The sequence below is a fragment of the Jaculus jaculus genome, chromosome 3 (genome assembly GCF_020740685.1).
Source record: "Jaculus jaculus isolate mJacJac1 chromosome 3, mJacJac1.mat.Y.cur, whole genome shotgun sequence".
Taxonomy (NCBI): Eukaryota; Metazoa; Chordata; class Mammalia; order Rodentia; family Dipodidae; genus Jaculus; species Jaculus jaculus.
Genome location: NC_059104.1, coordinates 19,123,383 through 19,148,996, shown reverse-complemented (window position 1 = coordinate 19,148,996; position 25,614 = coordinate 19,123,383). Strand labels below are relative to the sequence as shown.

Sequence of the window (25,614 nt, the reverse complement as noted above, 5' to 3'; positions counted from 1 at the left end):
TTCAGTATCAGGGATGTATACCCTCCCATGGAGCAGGCCTCCAGGCCAATTACAGGGCAGTTGGTTTCCCCCATAACAGACATGCCACTATTGCCACAGTTGGCTCATTTAGCCTGTTTGGCCAAATACAAGGCTTGCAGTGTCCACTGTTGGGTATCTTCACTGGTGATTTCTCTCTCTCCCATTAAGCTGCATGCAGTATGGTTTTTGTTTTCAGCTTTCTGTCAGCTGGTATACATGGATGAGGTTTTCAGCTCAGTTCCAGCAGGATTTTCAGTGGCCTTGCAGTCCAAGTATGTGGAGTCTTCAGCAATAGGGTCTTACCACCTCTTCCTGGTGGGAAACCAAGGGCCTCGACAATGGCCTATAATGTTTTGGGGGCATCAGGGACCTCCCTAGCCAACAACTCACTGGAAGGTATCCCATCCCTGGCACTGAAAATTTTCTAGTAACAAGCTATGGCTCTTGTGTATTCCATTGTCCAAAAAAGTAGGTTTCCATATGATTTATTTATATCCTCTTAGATTTTGATTAGCCTCACCCTTTTTCCTTTACATAATTTCTTCCTCTGACCTCACTTAGACCTTTTCACCCCCATTAATCTATTCTTCTACTTACATATACACAGTACCATCCTATTAAGGCCCCCTCTCCCTTCCTTTCTATTCCCTTTATATCTCCTTTATAGCTTACTGGCCTCTGCTACTTCTCCTCACACAGCAGTCCAATCATCTATAGCTAGGTGTTTTTAGCTAGGTGTTTTTTCTTTCCAAAGTCTTCCACAGAAAAGTGTAATACTGAATCAAATACAAGCATTTCTGGATCTTCCCATATTCACTTTGATATTTTTCTCTATGTAAAATAAACACATAAATTCATAGAAACCAGTGACCAGAGGAGCCTTTATAATGATAAGCTATTTTCAATAATATACTCTATTTGAGTACAGAAAGGTCAAGTGTAAATTTCACAGTATTGTATCTACATTTCTTTGCTCTGGTATGAACAAATCAATTCTGCTATAAATTCTCCTTTATGTATTGCTGGCAAATGCATAGAAAAATATTTGCTTAACAGCAAACAAAATACACAGAGCATTTTTCTTTTGTTGTCTACAAGTGCCTTCAACAGAATTTTCCCATTGTCTAAATAGTACAAATAAATATTTAACATATACTTCAGTTTCATAAAATTGTTCAGACTATCCTATGGATAATCTCCTTTACTTCCTTCACCACGGTGTCTTCTTCATCTATTTAGATGCAGAATGTCCAGATGACCATGTTTCCCATCTGGTAATTTCAAACTACAGTCATGTCTTGGCCCGTATGTCAACCCTTGCTAAGAGCTTAGTTTAGGTATAGTCTTAGACAGATTTTGTTTAAATACTGATTCTTCTCATTGATGGTGTAGCCTCGGCATTAAATGTTATGGTACTCTTCTCTTATTCTCTCTCTCTCTCTCTCATAAACAAATAAATAAAAATAAAATATTTAATATTGAAGGTCTACTTTAGAGCTGATAAAAGCTACATTGAAGAAAGTATTCTGGAATTCTTTTAAAGGTCAAAGTTTTATAGAGTCAGTTACCTCCATGAGCACATTAAAAGACTAATGTGACCTACATAATTTTTGTAAAACAAGAATAGGTCAATGTCAAAAACTAGTTCCAGGCCTGGGTTAAAATCTAATTCCTGATGGACATTACTTATATACATATATAAAAAAATCAAATTATAGTTTCTCTCCAAATCAGTGTTCTTATCTCTAAAATAGGAGCTAAATAGTGCCTTCATTATGGACTTATTATAAGAATTAAATGAGAAACTGGACGTTAAATGCTTGGCATTAGAAAGTGACCTTTCAGTATCATCAGCTATGACATAAATAGGGATACTGTTGTAATTATGGCTCCCCATCCACAGTACACAAAGTGAGGTACATTTGATGATAGAAGTACACATAAGAAATTCTTAAGAGGAGCTGGGCATGGTGGCACATGCCTTTAATCCCAGCACTCGAGAGGCAGAGGTAGGAGGATCACCGTGAGTTCCAGGCCACCCTGAGACTTTATAGTGAATTCCAGGTCAGCCTGAGCTAGAATGAGACCCTACCTTGAAAAACCAAAAAAGAAAAAAATAAAAAGTAATCCTTGAGAGGGCAAAAGGACTAACTCAGTCTTCCCCATCTCAGGAATAACACCAGTGCTTACTCATTGCTCAGACATACAAAAATCAAAGTCTATTATTTGATTCTTCTCTTTCCTCCTCACCACCCTTTTACTTCCATACACATCTGTCCAAATAGTCTTTATTATGTATCAACAAATTATACATTCAGTGCTTCTATTGTTTCTTGTTTGTTTATTTTCATGCTACTAACTTTAAGGGAGAACCTTCAATTTTTTTTTCTAGTTTTTATTGTAATTGTTTCCAAACTGGATTTTGTTCTTTCCTTCTTCTACACATAAATGGGATTCACCTCAGAGAAGTCATCTTTACTTTTGCTGAACGAAAGTTCAGTAGGCATTCTGCATTGGGTATTGTTCTCCCAAGAAAAAGAACGGATATGTAAAATATGAAGGTGGATTTATTGGATTGGCTTTTATACAGTAAATCAGAAGCTTCAGCAGTCTCCACGCAATTCTGGAAGTCTGGGAGGTCCTTGAAGCAACCCTGGTACTGGATCTGCACTAAAAGGTCAAAGAACTGGAATTTAATGTCAGTGGGTGTCAGTAGGACCCAAAACTCTCATATTTTATGAAATTTAGAGATGAACTGCTGCTGTCTGCCTATGGATTTACTTTTCATATAGCCACTGGCTATTGGAAGGTGTCATAGACAGTGAAAGTGGATCCCACACGGCTTAATGGCTGTGTTACATGTCAATGCCTCTGAAAATGCCCCATAGAGACACACAGGTGCTTTTGATCTCTCCTAGGCATTAATCCAGTCACATTGAAGCTAAGACAAGCCATCACATGTTCCCTTATCTGTACCATGTTAAAAGAAGGTGGTCTCTTCTTTAGCTCCTGCCTATACCTCTTAAGGTCAAGATGTCTCGCCACCTTCCTTCCTCATTATGTCCATGCAGCGAACTATTAAAACTTGACATTCTCTCAGCCCAGACCATTTCCCCTCTGATCTTCTCACACCATCTCTGTCTCTTGAGCTCCTTCTTCACAAGCACCCACATGAGAGTGCCATTCTCAAACATCATTTTGTGTTCTACAATGAGAGCAGCTCCTTGAATGACTCAGAAATATTCTGTCCTCTGAACATTCTACTTCACTCTGCCACTAAATGAATCCTAGGCTATAATTACCTTTGGTTTATCTCTAGATATATTTCTGACTTGTTCTTGCCCTACCACCACGACAGCCAGATTATTATAACTTATGTGGGCACAGAGTTCTTACACATCTTATTCAGAGCTATAGCTGCAGGTTGTAAATAGAAAATCCTAATGCATAATATGTTCTCATTAAACATGTTTAATGATTAATAGACTAAAATTAATGGATTAACTAAGTAATTAAACTTCAATTATGCAAGCTATATTTTTCTGTATAAGCTTTCATTACTTAACCTACTGGGTCTAAGCTAGCCCAAATATTTTAAGTACTTTATCAAATAGACCTTTGTTAAGCTTTCACTGCTATAGGGAAAAAAAAACTTTCACTTCTAAAGAAACCGCATGTCATTTCTTATTTTATGAAACAAGCCACAATTGTGTATCTATGTTATAGAGTGTTGTGTCTATCTAACTAAATTTCCAGACAATGTATGTATATGCAGTGAAAATACGTGTTCTTCTCTTTAGTTCCTAGACCTAATTCCTGCTCAACAAATATATACTGAATTAGATTGAATCTATTTCATGACTAATATGGCACTGTAGCCAAAACAGTTCAGAAAGCAATGAGAAGGAAAGTGCAGTCCCTTGGGTAGCTCATATCTCCAGGGTGTTTGCCAACTAGTTCAGCCACAGACTCAATGGGAATTACACACAAATTGTGAACAAAGAAATACCAGACAGAAAGATACCAAGAAACTCACTTGGCGACATCTTAGCAGTTATGTATTTATACAATATTGGCTACACATGAAATAACAAAAGAACCAATATAGAAAAGTTGAAAGTTACGTCTTTATTCAGAGGCATGATATTAAATTAACATAATTTGCAGCTCATTTTGCCTCATCTGTCTTTGAAAATTCCACATTGAGTGGTAAATATAATGTGTTTCTTGATTTTATTTTTGAATCAAGGATACGGAGAGATTGTAAGAGCCACAGGTTGAGATATCATGCCCAGAAGCATTCCAGCCCACAAAAAATAACTGACTGCTGCATCCATAACACATAACCCACAGTCACTTAGGGAATACCTGCAACCTCATTGAGGAGAGCCCCCAGAGCAAAGAAGGCAGGGACAAGGGAAAAGAGGATACCATCACATGATGTATCTATACAAAATATGTTGTTAATAATAATACTACTAGCCAGGTGTGGTGGGACATGGCTTTAATCTCTGCACTTGGGAGGCAGAGGTAGGAGGATTGTCATGAGTTCAAGGCCACCCTGAGACTACATAGCAAATTTCAGGTCAGCCTGTGCTAGAGTGAGACTCTACCTCAATAAAAACAAGATAATAATAATAAAACAATAATAATAATAAATGCAGTATGCAAAGACCTAAAAAAATATACTATTAAAAATCTCAGGATATAGCTTAGGGGAATCACTTTTTTTTTAATTTTGTTTATATTTATTTATTTATTTGAGAGCAACAGATGGAGAGAGAAAAGCAGAGAGAGAGAGAGACAGAATGGGTGCGCCAGGGCCTCCAGCCACTACAAACAAACTCCAGATGCATGCGCCCCCTTGTGCATCTGGCTAACGTGGGTCCTGGGGAATGGAGCCTCGAACCGGGTTCCTTAGGCTTCACAGGCAAGCGCTTAACTGCTAAGCCATCTCCCCAGCCCATGGGGAATCACTTTTGTGTTAACATACAGAAGGCCCTCTGTTCTATATCAAGTTCCACAAAAAAATAAATAAATAAATAAATAAATAAATAAAACTAAATAAACATATGAAATAATAGTTGTGGAGATGGCTCAGTGGGCAAACTTCTTGCTGTGTGAGCATAAAGATCCAAGCTTGAATGCCCAGAACCCATGTAAAAATGCCAGGGGCTTGTGCCCATATCCCCAGTAAAGGGAAAGTAGAGACATGAGGATCAAGAGGATTCCCTAAGGCTAACAAGCTAGTTGATCCAGCAGAATTGGCAAGCTCTGGGTTCAGGGAGAGAACCTATTTCAAAAAGGAAGGTAGTGGGCTGGAGAGATGGCTTAGCCATTAAAAGGCATTTTCCTGTAAAGCCGAGTGATACCAGATTTGATTCTTCAGGACCAATGTAAGCCAGATGCACAAGGTGGCACATGTGTCTGGAGTTCGCTTATAGTGGCTAAAGGCCCTGATGCACACTCTCTCTGTTTCTCTCTCTCTCTCTCACACACACACACACACACTCGCACACAAAAATTAATTAATTAAATAAAAATATTTAAAAACATAAGATGGCTTGGTGCGGTGCCCCACACCTTTAATCCCAGTACTTGGGAGCCAGAGGAAGGTGTATCACTGGGAGTTCAAGGCCACCCTGAGACTACACAGTGAATTCCAGGTCAGCCTGGGCTAGTGTGAGGCCCTACCTCAGAAAACTAAAAAAAAAATGGCTTCTACATACACATGCACACTTACCCCGCTTGCACACACACACAAAGTGCCAATAAACAATCAAGCATGCATTCTCACACACACAATGTACACAATACTCAAGCAAAAAATGGAATAAAACAAAATATTTTAAGAGAATGTAAGTAATAATTATGAATAATACCCTATGAAGTACATTGTGATTCCAAAAGCACAATAGAAAATGATGTATTTTTCCCAAAGTAGTCTTTCCCTAGATTGGAATCCTAGGCACACCATGTCTAACCCATATAAGACCATGGAGTAATATGCACCATAACCAAACCAAAGTGTGTTTCTACCAGGTGTATGGGTATCAACCATCTGCCATTTTTTTTTCCAGGAAGATGAAGCTACTAGATGTAAATTATAATTAGAAAATTATTTTTAAAAGCATAGATGTAAACTTACATAAAAAGTAAATGTTGGTGTGAGGGAGATGGCTCAGCAGTTGAAGGCATTTGTCTGCTGGGTTCAATTCACCAGTGTCCATGTAGAATTCAGGGGCAAAGTGTGGTGGCATCAGTCTGGAGCTCATTTGCAGTGGCAGGAGGCCCTGGCACACCCATACTTACACTCTGTTTCTTTCTCTCCTCTCTCTGCTTGCCAATAAATAAATAAAAACATTTTAAATCATATGTAATTACTAAGGACATTCTCAAATAAAGAGGGACAGATTTTGTTCATTTTCCATAGCTAGAATTGAAAATTACCATATGCTTTCTTTATTGCATACACGATATTTTTGTTGATTTCAGTAACACTATTTCAAAGACCAAAGATTTGTGGAAATACGCGCACAGGAACATCTCAGTTATGCAAGGATAATGTGGAGCTAACATTGAAAGCTTTGTTGTCTAAATATGAAGAGATAATTACATCTAATGAAAAGTAAGTTAGTTTTAAAAAAGTTAAAACTTCCTAGGAGCAACCCCTGTGGTATACATAATGAAAGTGCTTTGTTTTTCCTTATGTTATCATGCTTTTTAGATCAAACATTACATAATCCAGCAGTTCTCAAAATGTCCGGCAATCAGTTGTCCTGTAGTGTTTTCCCTAGAAAAAGGTTACATGATCCAATAAGTTTGGGAAGCCATGCAAAGCCTATTCCACTCTTGGGGATTTGCATGCACAGAGTAAATTAAAGGCTCTCAGAAGTCCAGGAGTGAAGTGCTTACATTAACCTAGAATTTTTAAAGTTATCTGGCCACAATACCCTCTTACTGGTGATGGCTGTTAAAAGTCATAGGTACAGATCCTTGTGGTTTTTGCCTGTCAGAATGACTTATGAAGAGTTTATCAATTAAAATTTTATTCACTATAATCAATTTTCATAGCACTTATTTTTAGTAAGTCCAATAATGATGCTTTAGGAAATGCTCATGTCAGGCAATTGCACACTTCTAAATGCATATGCAATGCCTCAGTTTATGTGTAAACATGTGTATCTAAGTAATTTTCAGCTATTTCATATATATATTTCAGTTCATATGTGTCCATATGTGTGTGTGTGTGTGTGTGTGTGTGTGTGTGTGTGTATATGTATATATATTTCAAGTTATTTCATATTATTCTACATGTAGAGGTTTACAGCAAGATGTGGCAGATTCTTGTATCTAAATAGAGCTAGAATTTTAAACCAAGAATTAGCAACAAATTTCATTAGCTGAGGATAAATAATAATTGCTTTCCATCCTTGAAAAGCATGAAGAAAATTTAAAACTAGAGTCTGCACCAGCAGGTTTGGGTTTTATGTATTTAAACAAAAGAATTTTAAATCTATTTTGAGATCATTTGATGATGGTGAACAATTGGGTAGAATTATTACAAACTTCCAAGTTATCCAGGGTTTCTGCTTCAGAACTCGTGATGCTACCAAAATTGTGTTGTCAGTCTCCTTTCCTTCCATCACAAATCATCGTTCTGTCATCCCACTTCTGTAACAGCACTCTTAAGATTTTTATTACGTCCAGAAATGTCCCTTCAGAGTAGACTGTACTCTGGTCCTTCTGCTGTTCATGTCCACCAAGGCTTCTCCTTTCTCAGCGTGTTCATACGAGGGGTACATTCTGGGTCAAGGTCTCTTTCCTTTAAGATTCAGAGAGCTCTTTTTCCTTATTGTTGTTTGACTCTGGATCTAATGCTATCTTATTAGTGAGGCTTTCCTGCATGCTTACATAAATTAACACCATGACACCAGCACTTCTAATACTCTGTCATCTGTATACTCTGCTTTACTTTTCTCACCATCACTTATCAATTCAGTAAACTTTAAATGTTTTCCTGCTTGTTTGCTTCTGTTTATCTCACTTGCTTCACATTGGTAACGCATGCTCCACAAGGCAGATACCGTTCTGCTGCATTCTTAGCCATAACCTCACTTATGGAATAGTGCCTGGTATGCAATAGGCACTCATTGCATAGTTGCTGAGTAAATGAAAGATTGAGTGTTTGGCATGCATAAAACATTATACATTACAGAGCTAAATTATGAGAAAGATATAGGCTTATTGATCTTGGTAATAGTGCTTCACTTGCTTATAGTGCTAGGAAAACTTCATGGATGGTGTTAGACTATTTCTGAAAGAATGTTGAGGTACTTTGGAATTTCAAGCACATGATAAACAAAGAGTCAAGGTAGAAATGAGTTGAGAAATTAATGGTAAGCTGTTATTTTTCTAAGACAAGGGACAGTGGGTGTGAAGGTAGAGATAGAATAAATTGGCAGAAAAGCTCTAAATATCAAGAGCCTTTCCCCTTGCTCAAATATTTACAACTCTATTTCTTTTTAAATTCAGACAAGCATTGCCTCTCTTCCTTAACTATATCAGCGTCAAAGATTATACTGGTTTTATTGTTTTTAGTATGCATTCTATTTCTCTACATATATACGAATGTATATGGATACACATAAGCATACACACACAGGTATGTATATGTATATGTATATGTATATGTATATGTATATGTATATGTATATGTAAATATTCCCTGCTCCAGATTAAGGTAAATAACACTTCATTTATGTCCATTTTTGCCTATGAACATTCTTTCTATGTGGTAGGAATCCAATAAATGACTGTTGTACTAATGCAGGTTGTTGTCTTTAGTGGCAAAAATACTCAGCTAATCTATTGACAATGTTCACCGAGGAAATATAGCAGAGGATTTCTAATGTTGGCCGGTTTAATTTTTTAGAACTTGAAAATCACAACCCAACTTGCATTATAGAGAGATTAATCCAGCATCATGGATTTTTATTACAGCAGTGAGATTTCAGAACTGAGAAGCAATGTGGGAGATAAACCCAAGAGGTATTTCCAACTAGTTAAAAGGTAATGAGGACCTGACATGGAGTGGAACAAATGAAGATGGGAAATAGATGACTGTGGGAAGCAATTGTCTAGGTCTGAGCTCTAAGACTCAGCAGTTTAACCACCTGGGGAGCATTATGCAGTGTTTAAGTCTGAGAGATTTAAGGAATGGTGGGACTGTGACCAGGCATAAAGGAGAATGTGTGTGTGTGTGTCTGTGTGTCTGTGTGTGTGTGTGTGTGTCATCTAAGCTGGGTAGATCTTTTTGTAAGATTTTAATACATGTTTGCATTTAAGGGTTCACATATGGTTCATGGTAAAGGTATGCATTTTGGATCTACCTACAAAGAACTGTTGGTTAAAGCTCTGCTTAGCTATCCAAACATGTCTTTTAGGATAGATCATATTGGGGTATGGAATAAAATTAGAACAAGTTTTTTTAATATTTTATGTTTTGCTTATTTATTTGAGAGAAAGAGAAACATGCAGAGGGAGAGAGAGAGAGAGAGACAAAGACAGAGAAGGGGTTTGCCAGAGCCTTTAGGGGCCACAAATGAACTCCAGATGTATGCGTTACCTTGTGCACCTGGCTTATGTGGGTACTGGGTAATTGAACCTGGGTCCTTTGCATTTGCAGGCAAGTGCCTTAACCTCTAAGCTGTCTCTCCAGCCCAGACCAAGTTTTGCTGCTTTTTCTTCCTTTCTTTCTTTCTTTCTTTCTTTCTTTCTTTCTTTCTTTCTTTCTTTCTTTCTTTTTTTTTTTGGCAACTTCCATATTGTAAACAATATCCCATGGTAATTCTCTACCTCCCTCCTCTCTCCATCATATCCCCTCCCCTCTCAGTCTGTCTTTTGTTTTTTAGTCATGATCTTTTCTTCCTATTATTATGGTATTATGTAGGTAGTATCAGGCATTGTGAGATCCTGGATATCTAGGCCATTAATTATGGCAGGTGTAGTTTATCAATAAGGTATAGCGAAAAATGTAAGCTTAAGAAAATGAGCAAGGGAAATAGTAAATAAAACACGAGCAAATTTTGGGTTATATACTAATTGCAAATATTATCAAATTATAAAAAATATAATCATTTTTACTTTAGAACAGATTTTTAATAATCTCATGGTGGTAGACTTTCTTGTCATTTGAGTTCCACATTTTCTTTGTTGTTTAGAATTACAGAACAATTATTACATCAGCCAATATTTATTGTGGTTTTTAGTTGTGCAAGCATGTGGTTTTAAAAGTTGGATAAATTAGGGCTGGAGGGATGGCTTAATGGTTAAGGTGTTCGCCTGAAAAGCCAATGGACCCAGGTTTGATTACCCAGAATAAATATTAACCAGATGCACAAAGGGGCTCACGCATCTGGAGTTCATTTGCAATGGCTGGAGGCCCTGGTGTGCCCATTCTCTCATTCTCTCTCTCTCTCAAATAAATAAAAATAAATATTTTTTAAAGTTGGTTAAATTAGTCTCCCTCTCTGTCTATCTCTCCCTCTCCCCCTTCCCTCTGTCATACTCTCTCTCTCTCTCTCTTTTTCAAATAATGAACAGATATTAACAAGAGAATATGAAGTCACACATTGTTCATGTTACTAGAAAAATATTTGTATATTCCTTAGTGAATACCAATGGGCTAGTCATTGGCTCTGTTCCTGGAAGCCAATGTGAAAATTCACCATGAGTTGTCCTACTAAAAGAATCTGTGTCTTTCCCTGTCTTCCTTTGGGTATCCCTCCAGAAATGAAAAGAAAAATATGCATAGGAAAGTATGAAACAGGGTTTTCTGGAAGTAGTATCACCAGGAGCAATTACTCAGGTACAGATTGCAGCATGGCATTTGAGAGTCCCAAGGTATTAAGCAAATACAGCACAGTGGCTCCAGCATGAGATGGAGTTGAATCACAAGTCAGAACCCCTCTCATGAAAGTCCTATAGTAGAGAAACGTAATCCACCCTGTCATTCAGAAGTCTTTAGCATCAAAACATTGAGGGGAAGGCAATGCAGAGAGGAAGAGCTAATGCAGGGTGTAGAAGTCCATTTCAAAATCAAAAGTCCAGGAAAGAGTTTCAGGTCATCAGATAATTGGCAGTGAATAAAGAAGTAGGCAAATTTCAAAGTCGGTTTGAAGACAGATTTGGTAACTTTTGTACAGAAAATAGGAATAAAACATTCATAGGTATGAGAAATCAAATTAGAAAAACCAGCTGGGTAGAGATGGTGTCACAAGCTAGATACAGACTGCTCCCCAACCACCTGAGCGAAGGAGCCCAACCACAGGGCACTGGCATTCAAGAAAGAGAGAGAGGCTGAGGACGTGACAGCGCTGTACTACCCACTGGTAAGGTCTAGGTGGAGGTAAGGCATCACTTTTGAGGGAGTATAGAAAAGAAATACAACAAAAGAAGAAAAAACTGAAGCATATAATATGTCTGGCTGAAGAGATGGTTCAGTCCATTCCTAGAATCATGAGGGCTTGAGGGGTTCTCAGAAACCGGCAGAGTTCAAATCTGCAGGTCCCATGTGAATATCTGGGTATGGCCACACACCCCGTAGCCCCCATCCCTCAGGGCGGCGGAGACCAGAGAATCCATAGAGCCCTGCAAGCTCTACAATCAGTGAAGAGACTCTGATTCAACGCAAGACCTGGCAGAAGAGGGAGGAGGCAGGACACCCAACATTCAGCTTCAGCTATGACAGGCAAGTGTCTCCCTGCCACAGGCAGGCTGCACCGCCACCCCAACCACCCACACACAAAAGCAACAGCAACAATGAAACAAAAGGTTAGACGCATTGCAAAACCTCAGTGAATTAAGTTGCCAATGGTGGGGACTAGCAAAAGAAGATTGGAATTTATTAGGTCACGTTCATAAAATCAGAGACATAAAAGGATTGAAGAAATTAAAATAATGACAAAACACCAGACTTAAATAAGGTGACAAGGAAGCAACATCAATGGGTAATGGTACAAAAGGGTTATTCACAGAAGAGAATAAGCTTAAATCCAACAAAAGATAACTTCTGATCTAAAGAAAAAATACAGACATTTTAGATAGTTAGAGAGATGGATAGATAGATAATAGATGATAAATGGCAATACATAGATGATGGATGGATGGATAGATAGATAGATAGATAGATAGATAGATAGATAGATAGATAGATAGATCTTTCCTATAGCATGACTGCAGATAAGTTGGTGATGTGATAACAATATTTACCTCTTCTTACTTTCACATTTAGTTTAGCTGAAGGCCTTTGCCTGCTCTATTCGTTGTTAACATCCTACAGTGAATAATGTAATAATCCTTAACTGAAAGTGCTAGAAGTATAATTGTATGATAATATATTGAGATGTTTGGAATGCCTTAGTTGTGAAAAAATTTACTATTTGGTTAGTTGGGAATTGTATTTGTCAAATACTGTTGCAGAACGTCTGTGATGATAAGGTTATGAAGGCAAAGGATTTATTGTGGCTTATAGTTAGAGGCTTCAGCCCATGGCTGGCCCCACTGCTTTGGGCCTGTAGCAGAGCAGTGCATCATGGTGCAAAACTGTTTACCTTTTGGCAGACAGAAAGAGTGAAGGAGGGGCCAGGGCCCGATCATCTTCCATCAAGGGCAAACCCTTAGTCATCTAATATCTCCCAGCTCACACTAGGATTTATTTCTCATACATTCCATTATGCTATCCTCCTGCCACTGAACAGACCCAAGCAAGGTCACCAAGCCACTAACACATGGGCCTCTCCGAAAAAGAATCCTTTCCAAATCCAAGCTATAACAGGATTGATTTTCAGTTCTGGTACCTGATATTCATCATCTTCATCTTATATTAGAATGGCATCTGTTATATGGGGAACATTGTACAAAACAAATCAGAATTCTCTAGTCTAGCATGCACACAATCCTATGTTTTTGTTCTTTACACTTTAGAAGTTTTCTAATGGTGACTCATGCTTGGAGGTACAAGAAACACAGACCCTTCACACCTTACTGCCACTGACATCCCAGCACGCAGGTTGCATTTCAATAGCACACCCGGCACATTTGGAAACTTGAGGTCACATCAGAACTTTCTGGTTTGTTTCGGTTTGGAATTCTAGTCTGCTGGAGTCACTGGTGCAGAAGGTCTCTTGGTGAAGCTTAGGTCTGAAATAATTGTGTGTTTCTTTTCCTCATAATTTGGACTCATATGGTTTATAGAGATTTGGCAGGGTCTCGAAAACTTCCCGCCAGCCAGCTTGCCACTCCAGATGGCATTGCCTCTCGGAACAAGCTGAAGCCGCTGGTTATGAAGGTAGCATAGTATTTATTTATAAGTCTTTGGCTAGTTCTGCTTACCACCATTTCTTACCTCATTGATCACAAGTACGCTTCTTAACTCTTGATATTCCTGAATAGCAGCAGACATTTTTTTTTGTAATTTTAGAAGCATATCAATTCATCAACCAAATACTAACAACTCAATCTTTCAAAATCATGCTCATTGAATACCTACATGAGCACCATAATTTTCAAGTTAAATATCAAATTGATGCTTATGTCATGTGTACTTTAAGCTCCTATTTAATTCTTTTTAAAATAATATTTATTAAAGAAAGAGAGATAACGACCTCTTGCCAGGTGAATTCCAGGCACATGTTCCACTTTGTGCATGTGGCTTTACATGGGTGATGGGGAATATAATTTGGATGGGCAGTGTTTGGAAGTATATGACTTTAACACTTAGCCATCTCCCACCCACTCTGGCTGAAGTCTTTGAAAGTATGATTGAATCTTTTCCTTTCATTGAATAGTTCATCATTTTGAGCTCAGCACTTATAGAGGTGAGCTTTTAAAGAAGTTATTGATAAGCACAAGTGTTTAAAAAAAAACACATCTTACTTAGCAAGCAATGTATGCAATCATTTTGTGAATTGTAAGATCTAAACCATTCATTTTTCTCTCTTACTAGACCAACATAAACTGAGACTAGCCTTCATTATGTCATGAAAATGCTCCTTTGCAGTGTAATACTCAGCATTCTACATCTACCTTGTAATGCTGAAGGACTGAACCAAATCAGTACTTCATCAGAAGGAAGATTTTCAAGTCATAGAAGCAAAAGAAAAGGTTTTTGTAAACTTAAGAGAACTAACAGTATTTTCTTTAGAACCACCTACATTTGTTTCATTTTTAGTTGCCTTTTATTCTAAGTAGTTCTCACATTGAGCGGTCATAAGCTTGATTCTACAGAATTATCTGAAAGTTAGCAGATTCATAGAGATTTCTCCATCTGCCTACTGTACAAGATACTGTGGACATCCTATTGTCTACCAAAAATTTCAAGTCATAATTTGAGTTGAGTGACAGTCAACCACAAAAAAAAAAAAATGTCTGAGACCATTCTGTGTAGGGAACTTTGGGAAGAGCCTTAGAAGAATGACATTCCATGTGAAGGTATCTTAATTTTATTGATATGCTATCTCAAAGACACAAGCAAGAGGATTGTGTTCCAAGCCATTATCATAGACATGAGCATTCCTCATTAACATATCTGCATTTTGTATATTTGATAAGCTGGCTTAACCATTACTTGAGCTAACTGTGTCAAAGATAAGTTATACTGTCTCCATTAAGATGAGGAAAGAATGTTGAAACACCTTAAAATGCATTCATGTCTGCCCAGTGGCATAGTCTTGGATTATTCCTTTGAGCCAGAGAGAGCATGATGACTAAGAAAAAAAAAAATCAAAGGAAAAATGCAAACCATAAGACTTCGCTTCAGTCAATGAAGTAAATGATTTAGTTTTGTGTTGGAGAAGGCAAAGTCACTGTATTTGGTAACGAGAGTAACTTAGTGTGGGAAATTATAAGCTAATCACTAGGGATGTGCACTGGCCTCTTCCTTTCTCCTTTTGTGAATGAGTCTGGGTGCTGGTTATGCATTGAATTGATCATATATTCAAATGACAAACGGCATTCACGCTAGCGTGCACACAAGTCTCTTCACAAAACCCATCGTTACTTGTCAGATGTAACCTAAGAATTTAACTAGACATTGATGGACAAGACCTTCCACTGATCGTTGAAAGCATACAGATGCTCCCTGATTAAACTGAGGCTACTGACTTTAATGAGCGGTTATTGACTGGGCATTTACTGCTACCATATATTTTTATATTGCTGTGCACAGTCCCACAGTTAAGAGGAGGTAAGCACCTCAACCATGAACCCTTTCCTCAAAGCTTGTAGCTCATCCAAAAGAAAAAAAAAAAAAATGCATTGGCATGATATGTAACATCTAGAGACATTTTGACTGTAAGTTATTTTACACAATCTCATAATCAGTAGTTTTACATTAACTTCAATTTTCTGTGAATAATCAGGAAAAACTGAAGTCATGGACTACTGCATGAACCATTTGAATATATAATAAAGAGCTCTTTTTTAAGAGGCTTAGCATGATACGTTTTACCAAACTAACTCATAAGACCACAAGGACAACACTAAGCACGGTAACTGGAAAATATTTTCTACCAGCTTTACTTATGGATAACTCAGGAGCTATTCTAGAAGGATATACACTGTCATTATTAAAATATAATAATATAAGGCAAATATTATTCTGAAATGAAAACACACATTGTCAGATTATTCTGAACAATTTTTCTGAACTTTGAGATCATCTCAACTTATGCATATATTTGTATTTATTTAAATCATAAAAGAGCTGATTTTGGAGTACATTTGATATAAATATATGCTTATAATTTTTAATTAATTTTTAATTTTTGATCAAAATATACTCTGGCAACAATTAATTTCTGAATTTGATATACTATTGTAAAACACTTGGTATTTCATTTCTCCTGTTTACAGTATTCACTTAGATATTTACTCTCCTATTTTGTGAACAGGTGAAAGAACGAATGAAAACCATGAAATCAATTTCAGCTCTTAAATTCCAAAGGCATTATGCGCATTACTTTAATAAAAAGTTTCTGTGGGCTGGAGAGATGGCTTACCAGTTAAGGCACTTGCCTGTGAAGCCTAAGTAGCTATGTTCAACTCTCCAGATCCTATGTAAGCCAGACACACAAAGGTGAGACAAACATAAGGTTGCACATTCCTATTCGATGGTGCAAGCATCTGGAGTTTGATTGTAATGACTGAGGCCCTGGTGTACCAGTTCTCTCTCTCTTTCTCTAAAAATAACAAAAAAAAAATTAAGTTTCTGGGCTGGAGAGATGGCTTAGTGGTGATTAAGGTACTTACCTGCAAAGCCTGAAGAACTTTATGTGCTACCCACGTGAAGCCAGATGCACAAAAGTGGCACATCTGGAGTTCATTTGCTGCAGCTAGAGGTATGCCCATTCTCTCTCTCTCTCTCTGTCTCTCTCTCTCTCTTTCTGTCTCTCTCTCTCTCTCTCTCTTTCTGTCTCTCTCTCTCCATGCAAATAAACAAATAAAAATATTCTCATATTTTGTCATTATTAATATGCACTGTATGTGCATATCATAAGTTGGTACCCTCATTTACCTCCTCCCTGTCTGCATTTCACAGAGGCCCCTCCTGGCTGGGATGGCTGGTATTCCACATGGGGCTGTGGGTTATAAGCTGCGAAAGCAGCAGTCATTGGTAAGATGGGTAATGTCTCTGGGTATGCCATCCCAGCCTGTGGCTCTTACAATTTTTCCACCCCCATTTTCCACCAAATTCCCAAAGAAAATTTTAAAAGTGCTTCCTTTTAAAAAGAATATATTGAGATGGGTGTAGTGGTGCATGCCTTTAATCCCAGCACTCAGAGAGGCAGAGGTAGGAGAATCGCCGTGAGCCACCCTGAGACTAAATAGTGAATTCTAGGGCAGCCTAAACTACAGTGAGAGCCTGCCTCAACCCCCCCACCAAAAAAAGTATTCTGGGACTGCTCTTACATTGTTTCAGAGTGCTTGTCATATTTTTAAGTATCAGCAGAAAATGAAAACCAACAATATTTCTGCTTTATACTAAATAGATAAACCTAAAAGGAAAGGACTTTGTTTATTGCTCTAAAAAGCTTAGTTTCGAAATCATAATTTTGGGCTATTATTTGAGTGTATCATCTATCATATGCTTTATGTCATATATAATATCCTTCATATCTCAAAATTAACATTACTAGCCAGGTGTGGTGGCACACGCCTTTAATTCCAGCACTCGGGAGGCAGAGGTAGGAGGATCGCCATGAGTTCAAGGCCACCCTGAGACTCCATAGTGAAGTCCAGGTCAGCCTGGACCACAGTGAGACCCTACCTTGAAAAACCCAAAACAAAAAAAATTACTACTAATATAGGTAAAAAGTTAGATAAATTATTATTACACATTAACATCTGCATAAATGGTATTATATATAAGAAAATTTTAGCAATTGTGTTCTTTGGAAGAAAAGAATGCATACTGTTTATCTTTCAAAAAATCTGCAAAACTAACAAATTATATTATAGGATTTTTCTTAATTTTAGTTTTTTATTGTGTGTGGGGTTTTTTTGTAAATATGTGTATGTGGTATGTACAGGTATGTGTGTATGACGGTAGGAAGACCATCTCCAAGTGTTTGTCTTTATCTTCCACCTTACTTGACACAGAGTATCTTGTTATGTTTTGTTGCTGCACACCAGGCTAGCTGGCCAGGCCCACAATCTCCAGTAATCAGGAATCTCCTCTAACTCTGTCACATATTGCCATAAGGGTGTGTGGATTACAGAAGCTTGCATGATTTGTGTCCAGCTTTATGTAGGTGCTGGTGATCTGGACTCCATTTGGCTTGCACAGCAAGTGTTTTTAAGCAATGATCCATCGTCTCAGCCCTCCTTTTGAATTTTATTAGAATTAAATGATAATGCCATTTGGATATGACTGCTAAGCAAAGTACCCCAGACACAACAGACTGGGTTATCCTAGTGAGACTTTCTGTGAGTTTTAAAGTATTCAAAGATACATGTTACTGTTAATATGCTTCTGTGGATTGATACACATGCTTTTCAATGTCATCCTTAATTTCACATTTACTATCATTTTAGCTCAATATGAAAGTTAGGAAATTATATGGAAGGATAGCTACCATTCATGGACCATCAGTTGCACAACTCCATAAGAGGGGTTGAAACATCCAGAAAATCTGACTCATCTTCAATTCTGAAATGAATGAAATAGAGACAGAGGGGAGAGAGACACAGAGAAAGGGAGAAGGAGAGAGGAGATGGAGAAAAACTTAGAAGGCCAGATTCTGTGCACATTAAAATCAATGGACGTTTTATAGTAGCAGTTTCAGAGAATCTCTCTCTCTCTCTCTCTCTCTCTCTCTCTCTCTCTCTCTCTCTCTCTCTCTCTCTCTGTCTGCATGCCAGAGAGGCTGGTTCATTGAGCTCTGCAGCTTTTTGACTGTCAAAAGCAGAAGTTGGACTGAATATTTTGCTAATTCTACAGACACAAAGCAAGACTGAGCCAGAAAAGTCTTAACAAAGCATTTCAATGACAGTCTCCTTAATACATAGAAATTTTAAAGGTTTTTTTAACACTGTGAGACATACTGAAATATATATATATATATATAAATGTATATACAGTATATAAATGCTATTTCCCTATTTTTCTTCTTAATCATTTGGCAACCTATGAGAAAAATGATCAGGTCTCTACCTTACAACGATACTTTGTAGACAACTGGGTGGTTTTGCCTTATCTTTCACAATAATTTATGGAAAGATGATTATATATAAATGAACCATAACATTCTTATATTTTTCTTCCTTGAGGTAAATCTCCTTGAAATATTATAATTGAAGAAAAAAGGTTATTTCAGAAATGTAAAAGAAAAAAAATCTATGTGAAAAGTAGATCAACGATAGCAGAAAGTAAAAGGACAATACTCTAAAAAGGAAAACCAAGTAAGAAAACCAGTGACACAGAGCGGTTAATTTCCAGTGTGCACTGAAGGAGATTGTTGCTATGAATTCTCTGCTGTGTGTATTTCCTTAGATCTCTCAGCTGCAGAGCGAATATTCCACTACTTATATTTACATGATTTCTATACTTACGTTAATCACTCAGACTCAGAACTTGACCCTTCTTCCCAAAGAGTATAATTCTTAAATTCAGTTCATTCTAAATTCAGCAAAAACTTCATAATGCACGGGCTGTATAGGTCAGTATGAAGTGTCATTTTATTGCGTCTTCCTCTCGAGAGCTGAACCATTAACCAGACTGTGATCTTCTTTATTTATAGTCAAGTATAATATGTGTTTCCTGACCTTCTCCATTGCTATGCCCACAACACTCCCACACCAAAAGCATTTCTATAGAAACAGAAAAGAATAAGGAAAACACTTCTCACTTACATTGTCCTAGGGTTTTCATTCTCAACAATTGCTTAAAATAGACATGCTTATAGTAGGAAATAGTTCCTCTGTCATAGAATGAGACATATTGTGTACTCTTCATGAAAAATGTATACACACAAACCCGCTTAATACACCATAACATAATTCATCCTGTATTCACGCAACCAAGATATGGGCATTTGCCTCCAACTGTGATATAATGCTTTCCCAAGACTAACCTAGTGAAGGCAACTATTTTATGACTATGGATGTGTGGCAACTCTTGAGAAGGTACCAAAGGAAGGACAGTTTTGCAGAGAATACTTACTTATCCCAAACCACTTAAAAAATAAATACATGAAACAATGAAAAGACATTCTGTGCTTCAATCTCCTAAGATCTTATTTGAAGTCACTCCATGCACAAGATCTAGAATCAAGATGGCATTCATTTAAAGAGGAAAAGCAAGACTTTGACTGTGTCAGACTAACATATATAATCTGAGTCTTCAAGCTACAAGCAGGGAGGAGCATGCTCATTAGGAGCAGGTGTACTTGGAGCCTAAGCAGCAGCTGAATCTCTAGCCTTTGAACTTGTATAGAGTATACAGCAGTAGTTGTAAACACAAACAGCAGCCAAGATTCTCAATTTTAATTGGATTGACATTTTTTAACCAATAGTGTTAGTGTATTGGGATGCTCTCTGTCTTGTGGTACATTTAACTATATCCTTGGCCACGGCCAGTTGTCCCTCCCAAAATTATGACAAACTAATCATTGAAAAATGATCCACTTTGCCACCCCCCCCCCAATAAGAACCATTGTTTGAAGATAGGATTAAGGCTTACTTCTTTTTTTTTTTCCTTCTTTTTTATTAATTTTTTTTTATTTTTATTTATTTATTTGAGAGAGAGAGAGAGAGAAAGAATGGGCACGTCAGGGCCTCCAGCCACTGCAAATGAACTCCGGTTACATGTGCCCCCTGTGCATCTGGCCTATGTGGGTCCTAGGGAGTTGAACCTGGGTCCTTTGGCTTTGTAGGCAAGCACCTTAAGCACTATGCCATCTCCCCAGCCCATTCTTTTTCTTCTTTTAGTTTTTATTTAAAAAAATATATTTACAGAGAGAGAAAGAGAGAGGTTAAGCATGTCAGGGCTTTCAGCTGCTAAAAACAAACTCCAGATACCTTGTGCATCTGGTTTATGTGGATCCTGTGGAATTGAACCTGGGATCTTTGGCTTTGCAAGCACCTTAACTGCTAAGCCATCTTTCCAACCCTTTTTCTACATTTTGTAAAGCTAATGAAAATAATGATTTCATTTTTACCTGTAAGAATAACTTGGAAACAGCAGTAGGAATACATTCTTTAACTTTACATAGAGAGAGTGCTAGCTTTAGATTTTTATCACATAATAGATAAGGTAATTTCATCCATTTATAAGCAAAAGCAATGGGAAATCTGAATTTAACATGCCCAGACTGATGACACAGATTTGTGGAATTGAATCACAAAAATAGATCCGTGGTCCTTGTAAAATTACCATGTTCTTTAATTAGAACTTTTATATTTCTTTTTTTTTTTTTTTCAAAATCAGCTGTCTTCAGAGAATTTGTTTACTGGAAGATACTAAGAATTAAATTACGGATAAGCTGGTGAATTTGTTGACATCATGGTGCAACAGCCCAATTAGGTTCATAACCTGCCATAGAGAACCCTCTGCATGGGTATTTTCCCCATGGTCTTGTTATTGATGCTGGGCCAGATGCATGTTGCACACAGGCTGATGAATATAAGAACAGATCTAATGGCTGCTTAATGTATCCTTGAAACGAGCTTTCAGAAGTCATTAGGCCTGAAAAATGATAAGCGTTGCACCCTTGGGACATTATTCTACAGACAGACTCAGGTTGAATTCTATTTCTTTACACAGTTTGTGTGGAACTCACTGGGCAATGGAAGCTTTGCCCAGGTGAAAAGAACTCTAAACCAAAAATCCAAAGCTAGGCTTGAAGTACAGTTCTGACTGTTTTCAATTGTGACTTTGGATGAGTGGCATAATTTGTAGGGCCTCGGCTTTTCCAACACAGTGTTTGACTAATCCAGAGATTCTCAGCCTATAACCCAGCTCCTCTCCAGCATCAGCTTCACTAGAGCACTTGTTAGGAATGCTAATAATGTTCAGATCCCTTACCAGGTACAGTAACTCTGAAACAAGGGATAAAACAATACTATCATATTCAACAAACCCTTCAGGTGGTTCTACGCTAATCCCTAGTAAAATATGAACTCTAATAATAGCTAGGTCATAGGTCAGAAAACATTTTTCTCTAAAGTATCAGGTAGCAACATTTTAGGCTATACGGACCAAGAAGGAAATCCAAGGGTACGATATAGGTGCTTAGATCAGCCTTACCTTGCCCAAAGCTACTCCAAATTATGTAAAACAGTGTTGCTGCAGACTGCCTTGCCCTAGGAGACTCCATTCTACCAGCAGCGTAATGAAGCAGGATGAGTTGCACCTGGATGGACCTATAAAAACACCATCTGTCTGGCACCACCCAAGAGGCACTGGCTGATTAAATAAAAAAAATCCTAAAAGTAGAAAATGTGCCAGTCTATAAATTCATCAAAGTAAATTGGACTGTAGGAGTATATGCACATATTCAAATCATATCAGGAAAACCAAGCCCAGCAACTTCTTGAACTCACTTTTCTGAGGAAGGGTGCCATGCCCTCCTTGACCTGACCCCAATAGAGATGAGAATACCTAACACCGCAATGGTAATGGCCTCCATTAACCTGTCATCTGGCTTGATGTGGCATGTAGCAAGGGACCAACAGACAGAGAACTCTCAACTGTTCAAGGGCTTTCAGCTTGGCCTAGTCCCTGCTCTTTCCATTGCCAACTTGAATCTAAATGCTACTGTATCTATCTGAGCTGGCCATCAATTTATTTGAACATTTGAACTCGGTTCTGCCTTTACCTCTTCGGTGCTTCTTAACTTATATCCTATTTCTGCACCTCAGCTGAGCTGTTACCCTGCAACCTGGACCTGCATCAGCATCTCCAACAGACCTCCAGTGGAGTTAGATGTCTGACCCAACTCCCAAAATGTCTCTTTGAATCCATCCCCACTGGCCTTCCCGCATCTACCTTTCTGACCCCTATTCAAAGTCCTTCAATTCTGCCACAGCCTCTTTAATCATTTTTTACCCAATCTGTAACCTACAAAGATAGATGATAGCTGATTAGATAGATTAGATGATAGATGTTAAAAAGACATACACACATACATGCTTTTAAGAAATTCAGACACTGTGTTAAGGTACCAATATGTTGGTCTATGTTTCTGATATAGTGGGTTCACCACAATAGAAATTTATATAAAAATAAAAACAAACTTGATAGAAATAATTATTAATAATAATAATGACAAAGCTTTATGTGCCATACAGGTCTATGAAAAAAGGACATAGAAACTTTTTGGTTTGGCACTCAGAGTTCTATTCTTTTTTAAGAATAATTGCATGAGTTGTTATACAAAATCATTCTCAGTGCATGGACCACAGAAATTAGTTGACATACAGAATCTGACCTACAGGAAATGGATTACCATACCTTATATAAAGGATCTCTCAGGGCCACCTTATTTCTAAACTTTTCTGAGTCAACCAGCCTTAATACTAAGGTGCTTTTATTAACTACCTCTGATTCATTTTCCTTTTCCTTCTGTAAATTTAAGAGCCCAAATTACAACTATTGACATTCCATCCTCATCCTAAGTCATCTACTTATACTACCACTACTGATAAAACCTGAATACTGACTGAGCAAAATGAAAAGCACAAAACAAATTCTTGTGTACTGAACTGATTGACTGTAGAATAAAACATAATACTAACAAGTTTTTATATATTTATTTATTTTACTACTGAAGATTGAATCTTACATATGGTAGGCAAAGAGCTCTGCCACTGACATAAATCCCTAGTCTTTTTGTTTTACAAGGTCTCACTAAGTTGACCAGAAATATCTTAAACTTGTACCCTTCTGTGTCAGACTGCCTCCCACAGTACACTACTACCAGACTCGGCTTATGGATAGACTTCATGCATGATGCAGTATGAATCAGCACTGTTCTTTGTGAATTCCTTATTGTCTACCAGAGGTAACATTATTAAAGAGCAAATATCTTAGGGATTAGAGTACAGCATATCAATACCATGAGTTCTTGTAAAGAAGATATTAGTAGGAACTTACCCGAATTATCTGTTATCATACTCTGAATACGACGTTATTCAGTTTCACTTTTATCCATCCAGGTGGGAATACTAGAAATGGATATCTAGTTTAATCAAAGTTTCCATCTTAAATAAAAATAGAGAGAACACAAATTAGTTGAATCAATTCATTTGCTTTTATGCCAGAAGCTTGCCTCCTGCAATTAATTCAGTTGACTAGTTTAATTTCCTTTTACATTCATTATAGCATCGATGGGGATATGATTATTCATCTTTTAACATCACTGTGGCTCTTATCTCTTTAACTTGAAGCCACTGCAATGTCTCTGGTTGCTGCGACTCATGCACTGTGGAAGAAGAGCCCATTATTCCACACCAAGTGTGTGGACAACATCCTTCACTGGCTCCACTCTTGTCTGGAGTGTGTCTATTTGTGCATCGATCTGAGTTAAGATCCTTGACATGTAATTGGCTATGGAGGAGGTAATTGGCTATGGGAAAGAAGAAGATCATGGGACACGATGACATTTTATTCCTAGTTTAGCCCTTTCCCACACACTCATATACTCTTCTTTTCAAAATCAGCTCCTTTCATTTTATTTTGGTAATTGCATTTTTTGGACATCATAACAAAATGTCTAGGACTTGATGGTTTCTAGTCACATCTTCATCATTGGTGTTTCTTCTCGCCGGTGGATGAACCTCCAACTTCCCTGCAGTCTCTACTGGTGGCACCAACAGACTTATTCTTCATATTGTCTATTGTCTTACTTTTTAATTTTCTAATGATATAAACAATGCACAACTAGGGTTCATAATGTGAACACACACACACATACACACACCTGCATGAAAACAACCACCCAGGTCATAAGACCAAACATTTTTCATACTCACACACTCAAATGTCCACCCAGAGGTCAATGTCACTCTGAATTATTTCCCCATAGAACAAATTGTCCCATTTCAGAATTTCATGTAATTTACTTAATCCTTTGTACATGTCTTTTCTGCTTGAAACTGTGCCTCTAGCTTACATTGTTCTTAGGTGATATGTATGGCAACGGATACAGGTAGGATCACCGTACAGAAACCTAAGCTGTCTATGACTATAGAGAATATGAGAAAACCTGCACTAACATGATGTGAATAGATAACAAAAAATACATTAGTCAACTACAAACACGGAAGTACTTTTGTATATCTGACATAATTGCAATTTTCCCATATAGGGTTATAATAGTACAAGTTCATTTAAAATATAAATTAAACAGTGAATTATAAGTTTTGCATGTTTGAGTGATTATTGATATCTAGTAGATTTTCAAAAACCATGTAGGAGTTCACAATGATGAATTGCTTTACTATAAGCAAATTTATAATTTTCATCCGCTTTACTCCACACTGAATGAGCTTAATTTTTCAGGGTCCATTAATTCACTTTCCTCTCGTGGCTGTTATATATTGTTTGGATTTCCACTAATGTCATTTGTGTCCTCGAATCCATCCCATGCTCCTTTAAAATTCTCAGTTCTTATTTAACTCACCTCTTCCATTTTCAAACCGTTCTCTGTGCATAACATTGACTTCATTCACTGTCCCAGGCTTAAGGGTGCCATTTCATTGTTCCTCTTCCTTGATTTATCTCACCATGAAGTTCCTTTCCCCCATACTCAGTTCCACAAGCCTCCTTGTTGCTATTATTTACACAATCACTCTACCAGCCTCCAAACCCACCACTGGAGTTCTTTCAGGGTCTCTCCAGTCTTTGCCCTGCTTCTCATAACTCATATTCTCATCAGCAGAGCCCTCAGTGCACTGTTGATCGTGTGCACCTGACTGCCCCACCACCTCCCACATGCAACTTCTCTGCTTCATAATCCCAAACCTCTGATGGCGTCTGGCTACCATTGTCTGAACAACTTAAATCAGTTTTGCTCTACTGTCAAAAATGTG

General features: G+C 37.6%; 1 protein-coding gene across 2 annotated transcripts in view; it reads left to right on the top strand.

The window, feature by feature from the left end:
- Positions 1 to 25,614, top strand: part of Gpc5 (glypican 5) — a 1,425,487-nt gene that overhangs the window by 1,260,958 nt on the left and 138,915 nt on the right. The window lies entirely within an intron of this gene.